We start from the raw sequence: 8,514 nt of genomic DNA, 5'->3' as shown, positions 1-8,514 counted from the left end.
TAAGTTCCATGGTAGTAGGGAGCCAGGGACTAAAGCAGCTGTTCTCTTGGGTTCTAACACTTGCTCCACAATATGGCTGGCTCACTTTCCTGTCTCACTTGGCTATTGTTGTGGGCTTTCTAGTTGCTGCTGGGCAGGGTGGTGTGGGGGAGCCATAACTCTGGGCCTTTCCTCTCCAAGGAGGGACACCTCTGGCACAGGGAGGAAGAGAGAACAAGGGGATCAAACCTATCAGAGGAAAGGAGAACCACCCTTGGGGCCAGAAGTCAATAAAAACCCGTTTTCTCTGGGGATGTCTCATTTCTGGAGCTGAGGCCTGTGTAGGAGGCAGAAGGGAGAAAAATGAGGGTGACTGGGTCCCAAGTAATTGAATCTTCTTACCATGCCAGCATTCACTGTCCAGGAGAGGTGTGCTGGGACAGTTAGCTGTGAGAAGAGAACACCTGGGTGTTGGGAGGGAGGGAGGGTGGAGCACTGTGACCATGAGGCCAGAGAAGGAAACTCAGAAGGTGACAGAGGCTGTCAGGGTAGACCCGGCTCTATGGGGCCAGAAAAACAAAACTCTGGGAAGTCCAAGGGGATGAAACGGAGACCTGGACTCCAGAAGAAAGAGCTGGATGCTTTTTTGAACAAACTTCAATTACACCATGTTCCTTGGGTGGTCCGTCTAACATCCCATCCATCCAGGTCATGCTGCCAAGTTACACTAAGGGACAGAGTAAAGTTGTATTGGGAAAAGTTTTCAATTAGCAATAATCGCGCCTCGGATAAACCTCATTGGCTACGATACTGCCACTGCGCAAAGCTGAGTAAAGTTGTATTGGGAGAAAAACTCTGTTCCCAGGAGCATGTGGGTTTGAACAAGGTACTTCTCTGAGTCTCAGTTTTGCCACCTGTCAAGTGTAATAAGAAAGAACTCATAGAATTATCAGAGCATTGAGGTATGTGATGTGAAAGCAAGCGCAGCGCAAACTTTCGTTGTTGTTGTTTTTTTAATTTTATTTTTTCATTTTTCCAAGATTCATTGTTTATGCACCACACCCAGTGCTCCATGCAATACATTTTATTACCAATGGTGTGCGAATAGAAGGAAGCGCTTGGTGTGGGAAGCCCAGGCTAGGAACTGCACCCCTCAGAGAGCTGAGGGCTGTGCTGACTTGAACTGCAGAGGCAAGGTTCAGCTGGAGGCCTTGTGTTGTCCAAGGCAGGCTGCAGGGTGCTGGGGCAGAAGGGGTGACCCCGGGGTGGGGGTGCCAGCTGTGAACCACTGATCTGCTCAATTACTGAGCAAAATCCAAGAACCTCAAGCCAAGTGGAACCTAGAGGGAAGAGGGGAGGGCCACATACTCAGGGACCACAGAGTCCCCACTGCTCTAGTCCCTTGTGCCTCACCCCTGATCCTGGCCAGCCTTGCCTGGGCTCACCCCTCTGCCCTTGCACCTAGTGCCCACCTCAGCTCTAGGGCTCTTGGGCACTGATCTCTCCTGGGGGTGTCTGGGTGGGGCATTACATTAAACTTGTGAGGAGGGAGCCATTCCCTCCTTATGGCTCATTATGTAATTTTCTCTAATGAGAGCTTGTCAGAGAATTTCCCTCTAGATTTCAAAGTGAGCCTTAGTAGCAGAGGAGAGAAGTGGGAAAGGAGACAATCAACCTCTTTGCTGAGGCCCACAGTCCCTGGTGAGTTTGGAGAGCCCTCTACTCCCCAATATAAACCCTGTGACCCCTAGTGCTCCATTTGGGTGCCTTGTCAGGCTGGATGTTTGGCCCTCTCAGGCATGGGGGTGGGGGTGGGCAGCTGTGTTCTTGCTTGGTTTTGTTTGGTTTTTTAAATTAGGGTCCAAGCTAGAGAAATTCAATGGTTAGAGGCTAGGGATAGGCGGTATCTTCTTTTCTTCTGAGAAAGAATGACACTCCTGTCCCGACAATTGCCACATTCTGAGTTGCCATCTGCCCAGGTGATTAAAAACCTGGCATTCTTGTCCTTTTTTTCCTCAGGCACCCCACTCTCTTCCAGAACCCAGGTGTCCCTCTCTGCCTCAAGACTCTTTCCCGGGACCTAGCTCTAGGGTCCCTCTTACATCTGGCATGCCAACAATCTGGGATCCAAGCTACAATTCTGCCTTTAGCAGAGCAGAACTCTGGTGGGAGATTCAGAGAGATCCTGAGACCTGAGGACCACCACCTCCCCCAGTCTGTAGTGGACTGTGGCAGATAACTCAAAAGTGTCTACATTAGGACTACTGTCCATGGTAGATGTCCAGCTTCCTTCAAATGGGAATACCAAAAGTAGCAGATATTGACTGCCTTTTGATTCCAAATGAAGTTCAAGTTGGAAGGCCTATGATAAACTAAATCATATTTCTACTCAGGAAAGTTTCTGATCCTCCTCTGGTAAGAGAGCCAAGGCTCTGTTTGTTGGTTGGGTGTAGAATGGTTTTAGAGCAGGGCTAATGTCCTAACATAAATTTGGGATGTAGTAGTTGCCCATAAATACTGGGTTTAATTCATTAGAATCCTGTTTAATTCTGTGTAATATTGACTTGTGATAACCCTTAGTGAATTATGTATTTAATTTTAATTTTCCTATATTGATGTCTCAGGTGACAACTATGCCTTATACTTCTTTATAATCCTCAACAGAATTTATAAAATGTGCTTAGAAATACTTGCTTATTAACTAACACATTCTCTCTTGTTTTGTCAACATGCAAATGAGCCCAGCAGGAACTCAGGAATGACTCATCTTAGGAGCAATAGAAATTCAACCTCCTCTTCCATGATCCTCCAAAGAATTCCTGTTCTCTACCCACTCCTGATTAAGGTCATCTGTAAGGTCACAGCCAAAGTCAGAAACACCAGCCAGGACTTCTCCCAACTTCTCCCAACTACCAGTAATTATGATGTCCTTATTTTACAAATATTTTATACTTTATTATAAAAAGACCAATAGATAAGAAGCTATCCATTATCTGTCTTTCCCCCTCTACCAAATCGGTAATAGGCCAAAGGGTTTTAATAAGTTGGAGAGAAAATCCAGATGAGATGTCTACATGGAGGAAAATCAGAATCTGGGGTCAAAGCATGAGGAGAGACAGAATGGGGGCAACAGAGAAGGTGAGTGACTCCTCCAGTAAAAAGCCTGGACTGGCTTTTGGTAGAACAAATAGGAAAGTAAATGATGAGTGGGAAACACCATCAGGGAAGGCCTGATGGGGATGAATAGGTAACACCGTAGGCCAGACAAAAATCCCTCCCTGCATGCCACCTACAACCCAGCAAGCCAAATCAGCAGGATGCCTACTATAGACATTTAGAAAAATGAAAGGATTCAGGAGGATGAGGTAAGAACCATATGAATGAGAGATATTTATTATCTTTTCTCAAATTTTCCTTTTTCCCAGGTGTAGAGATAGTGAAGGAAATATGTCCTCTTTTCTTCTCAGATCCTACTTTTTCAGGGAGTCAAGTGTCCTCAGAACTCAAAGACAAGCCTGCTTACATAAAAAGTCTAAGTAATAGATAGAAGTATTATAGATTGGTCCTGAAACCCAACTTACAGTTGGGACATTGCCTTCTAAGACCCCCAAACTTCCCTTAGCCAGGCTGCTCCTCCCAAGACTCAGTATGTGTCCAGGATTTGTGCCCACCCCATATGTCCATCAAACATCCTTTCATTTTGAAACCATCATCTTCGAAAAAGAACACATGCTCATATTATTCATTCTTTCTTTTATACCCGCCAGACTCACATCCTTCTTGCTTATCGCATCTTTAGACCAGTTTCAATAAGAACACTGCAGATGAAGGGTTAATGCTGTTAACTGCCAGTACTTTGCCCTTCCTGGAGTCCAGGAAATACGAATTGTGAGTCTAATTCCTCATCTTAGGAAGGGCATGGAAGAGCTGGGCACTTTCTAAACAATCACCGTGGGGAAGCGATCTGGCCTGTGCCAAGAGTCTGCTGCTCCACCAGGTAGACTGGATAGGAATTAGGGCCCCCATCATTCTCTGGGTCACCGTCCTCCTTGTTCTGTATCAGTGCACGCCGTGTTTTTGTCATATAGGAGACCTGTTATTAGGAGAAAGGAAGAATGAGTTTCATCTGCTGTGCCATTTGCTTTCCTCAATACCTATAATCCTTTGACTATTCTTCCTGACCCTAGACCTTTAGCTTCATCCTTTCTCAAGATTCCAACCAAACTTTGATCCTTATTCCAGCCCCAGACCCCATGCATTAAGTCCCAGACTTCTCCAACTCCCTCCTCTGTCCAATTTTTCCTATCCTAATATCCCCTATTCTCACATTCCAGATTCTTTCTCCAACCCCCAATTTTTCCCTATTCTACATCCTTTTTTGGGGGGCGCCTGGGTGGCTCAGAGGGTTAACCCTCTGCTTTCAGCTCAGGTCATGGTCTCAGGGTTCTGGGATCGAGCCCTGCATTGGGCTCTCTGCTCAGCAGGAAGCTGCTTCCCTCTCTCTCTCTCTGCCTGCCTTTCTGCCTACTTGTGATCTCACTCAAATTAAAAAAAAAAAAAAGACTCTTACATCCTTTTCTTCTTAGCCACAGACTTCTCTCCAATATGACATTGTTCATGCCCCATGCCTCACTATCTTTCCCCATAGTTTCCACCACCACCACCCTTTTATTACCCCTTTATTACCATCCCCCCCCACCACCGAACGTGCCTCTTTTTCTAAGCTAATTACTCCCTCTGGTTCAGATCCATAATCTTTTGTCAACTCCCTATCTCATGGGTTCGTTCCCCTGTAGCATCCCTCTTCCTTACCAAAAAGATAAGGCCAAGGAACATGAGGAAGAGAATTACAGCCACCAGGGCCACAATAACTATGGCCCATGCAGGGAATGAATCATTCTTGCTCATTCCGCCAGTATGAAGACCTCTGTGTGAGCCATCTTTGTTTTGATATGGATGGCTTTTGTTGTCCGGGGTTTCTGATATGGTGAAACTAAACTCCATGTGAGATGTGGTGAGTGTAAAAGAACCGATGGGCACCTCATGTGTAATATCCTTTTTATTTGAACCAGAAGAAGTATTATTGACAGTTTGGTCACGTTTTGTAGATTTGGCTGGAGTTCTTGTAATCCTCTCATTGGCTTGGGTGATCTTCTCTGCATGGTCCTTGGTCCCTTCTAGGGCTCCTATGGTCTTCCCCGCATCTTCCATGGAAGTTTCTGGTGCTCTTGTGATCTTCCCATTGGCTAGGGTTTTTTTCTCTGCACGGTCCTTGGACCCTTCCAGGGCTCCTGTGGTCTTCCTGTTGGCTAGGGTGGTCTTTTGTCCATGGTCCTTGGACCCTTCCAGGGCTCCTGTGGTCTTCCCCACATCTTCTGTGGACCCTTCTGGGGCTCTTATGGTCTTCCTGTTTGCTACGGTGGTCTTCGGCCCATGGTCCTTAGACTTTTCTGGGGCTCCTATGGTCTTCCCCGCATCTTCCGTGGACCCTTCTGGGGTTCTTGTGGTCTTCCAATTGGCTAAGGTGGTCTTCTCCCCACGGTCCTTGGACCCTTCTAGGGCTCTTGTGGTCTTCCCCACATCTGTGAGCCCTTCCGGGGCTATTGTGGTCTTCCAGTTGGCTAAGGTAGTCTTCTCCGCATGGTCCTTGGAGCCTTCCATGGCTCCTGTGGTCTTCCCCACGTCTTCCGTGGACCCTTCTGGGGTTCTTGTGATCTTCCCATTGGCTAGCGTGGTCGTCTGTCCACGGTCCTTGGACCATTCCAGGGCTCCTGTGGTCTTCCCCCCATCTTCTGTGGACCCCTCTGGGCCTCTGGTGGTCTTCCCATTGGCTAGGGTGGTCTTCTCTCCCTGGTCATTGGACCGTTCTAGGGCTCCTGTGGTCTTCCCTGCATCTTTTGTGGAGCCTTCTGGGGCTCTCGTGGTCTTCCCATTGGCTAGGGTGGTCTCCTGTCCACGGTTGTTGGACCCTTCCAGGGCTCCTGTGGTCTTTCCCACATTTTCCGTGGACCATTCTGGTGCTCTTGTGGTCTTCCCACTGGCTAGGGTGGTCTCCGCATGGTCTTTGGACCCTTCTAGGGCTTCCGTGGTCTTCCCTGCATCTTCCGTGGACCTTTCTGGGGCTCCTGTGGTTTCCCCTGCATCTTCCGTGGACCCTTCTGGGGCTCTTGTGGTCTTCCCACTGGCTAGGGTGGTCTCCACATGGTCTTTGGACCCTTCTAGGGCTCCTGTGGTCTTCCCCACATCTTCTGTGGACCATTCTGGGGCTCTTGTGATCTTCCCATTGGCTAGTGTGGTCTCCTGTCCACGATTGTTGGACCCTTCTAGGGCTCCTGTGGTCTTCCCCTGATTTTCCGTGGACGCCTCTGAGGTTCTTGTGGTCTTTTGGTTGGCTAAGGTGGTCTTCTTACCACGGTCCTTGGACCCTTCTAGGACTCCTGTGGTCTTCCCCACAATTTCCGTGGACCCTTCTGGGGCTCTTGTGGTCTTCCCACTGGCTAGGGTGGTCTCCGCATGGTCCTTGGAACCTTCTATGGCTCCTGTGGTCTTCCCCGCATCTTCTGTGGACACTTCTGGGGCTCTTGTGGTCTTCCCACTGGCTAGGGTGGTCTCCGCATGGTCTTTGGACCCTTCTAGGGCTCCTGTGGTCCTCCCCGCATCTTCCGTGGACTGCTCTGGGGCTCTTGTGGTCTTCCCGTTGGCTAGGGTGCTCCTCTCCCCACGGTCCTTGGACCCTTCCAGGGCTCTTGTAGTCTTCCCCACATTTTCCGTGGACCCTTCTGGGGCTCTTGTGGTCTTCCTATTGACTAGGGTGGTCTCTGCATGGTCCTTGGAACCTTCTGTGGCTCCTATGGTCTTCCCCGCATCTTCCGTGGACCCTTCTGGGGCTCTTGTGGTCTTCCCACTGGCTAGGGTGGTCTTTGCATGGTCTTTGGACCCTTCTAGGGCTCCTGTGGTCTTCCCCGCATCTTCCGTGGACCCTTCTGGGGCTCTTGTGGTCTTCCCACTGGCTAGGGTAGTCCCCACATGGTCTTTGGATCCTTCTATGGCTCCTGTGGTCTTCCCCGCATCTTCTGTGGACCCTTCTAGGGCTCTCGTGGTCTTCCCATTGGCTAGAGTGGTCTCCTGTCCACTGTTGTTGGACCCTTTCAGGGCTCCTGTGGTCTTCCCCGCATCTTCCGTGGACCTTTCTGGGGCTCCTGTGGTTTTCCCTGCATCTTCCGTGGACCCTTGTGGGGCTCTTGTGGTCTTCCCACTGGCTAGGGTGGTCTCCACATGGTCTTTGGACCCTTCTAGGGCTCCTGTGGTCTTCCCCACATCTTCTGTGGACCATTCTGGGGCTCTTGTGATCTTCCCATTGGCTAGTGTGGTCTCCTGTCCACGATTGTTGGACCCTTCTAGGGCTCCTGTGGTCTTCCCCCCATCCTCTGTGGACCCCTCTGGGATTCTTGTGGTCTTTGGGTTGGCTAAGGTAGTCTTCTCCCCACGGTCCTTGGACCCTTCTAGGACTCCTGTGGTCTTCCCCACATTTTCCGTGGACCCTTCTGGGGCTCCTGTGGTCTTCCCCGCATCTTCCGTGGACCTTTCTGGGGCTCTTGTGGTCTTCCCACTGGCTAGGGTGGTCTCCGCATGGTCTTTTGACCCTTCTAGGGCTCCTGTGGTCCTCCCCGCATCTTCCGTGGACTGCTCTGGGGCTCTTGTGGTCTTCCCGTTGGCTAGGGTGCTCCTCTCCCCACGGTCCTTGGACCCTTCCAGGGCTCTTGTAGTCTTCCCCACATTTTCCGTGGACCCTTCTGGGGCTCTTGTGGTCTTCCTATTGACTAGGGTGGTCTCTGCATGGTCCTTGGAACCTTCTGTGGCTCCTATGGTCTTCCCCGCATCTTCCGTGGACCCTTCTGGGGCTCTTGTGGTCTTCCCACTGGCTAGGGTGGTCTTTGCATGGTCTTTGGACCCTTCTAGGGCTCCTGTGGTCTTCCCCGCATCTTCCGTGGACCCTTCTGGGGCTCTTGTGGTCTTCCCACTGGCTAGGGTAGTCCCCACATGGTCTTTGGATCCTTCTATGGCTCCTGTGGTCTTCCCCGCATCTTCTGTGGACCCTTGTGGGGCTCTTGTGGTTTTCCCACTGGCTAGGGTGGTCTCCACATGGTCTTTGGACACTTCTATGGCTCCTGTGGTCTTCCCCACATCTTCCGTGGACTTTTCTGGGGCTCTTGTGGTCTTCCCACTGGCTAGGGTAGTCTCTGCATGGTCTTTGGACCCTTCTAGGGCTCCTGTGGTCCTCCCCCCATCTTCCGTGGACCTTTCTGGGGCTCCTGTGGTTTTCCCTGCATCTTTCATGGACCCTTCTGGGGCTCTTGTGGTCTTCCCCCGGGCTAGGGTAGTCTCCACATGGTCTTTGGACCCTTCTAGTGCTCCTGTGGTCTTCCCCACATCTTCCGTGGACTTTTCTGGGGCTCTTGTGGTCTTCCCACTGGCTAGGGTAGTCTCTGCATGGTCTTTGGACCCTTCTAGGGCTCCTGTGGTCTTCCCCGCATC

The 8,514-nt window shown here is 50.4% G+C and overlaps 1 pseudogene; it reads right to left on the bottom strand.

Annotated features, from left to right (window-relative positions):
* Positions 1-621: 621 nt before the first annotated feature.
* Positions 622-807, bottom strand: LOC132018917 (U4 spliceosomal RNA; annotated as a pseudogene).
* Between the last annotated feature and the right edge of the window lie 7,707 nt (positions 808-8,514).

This window comes from Mustela nigripes, chromosome 5 (assembly GCF_022355385.1).
Source record: "Mustela nigripes isolate SB6536 chromosome 5, MUSNIG.SB6536, whole genome shotgun sequence".
In the NCBI taxonomy this organism is placed as follows: domain Eukaryota; kingdom Metazoa; phylum Chordata; class Mammalia; order Carnivora; family Mustelidae; genus Mustela; species Mustela nigripes.
Note: the sequence above shows the minus strand (reverse complement) of the source record. Positions and strands in the feature narration are given on the sequence as shown.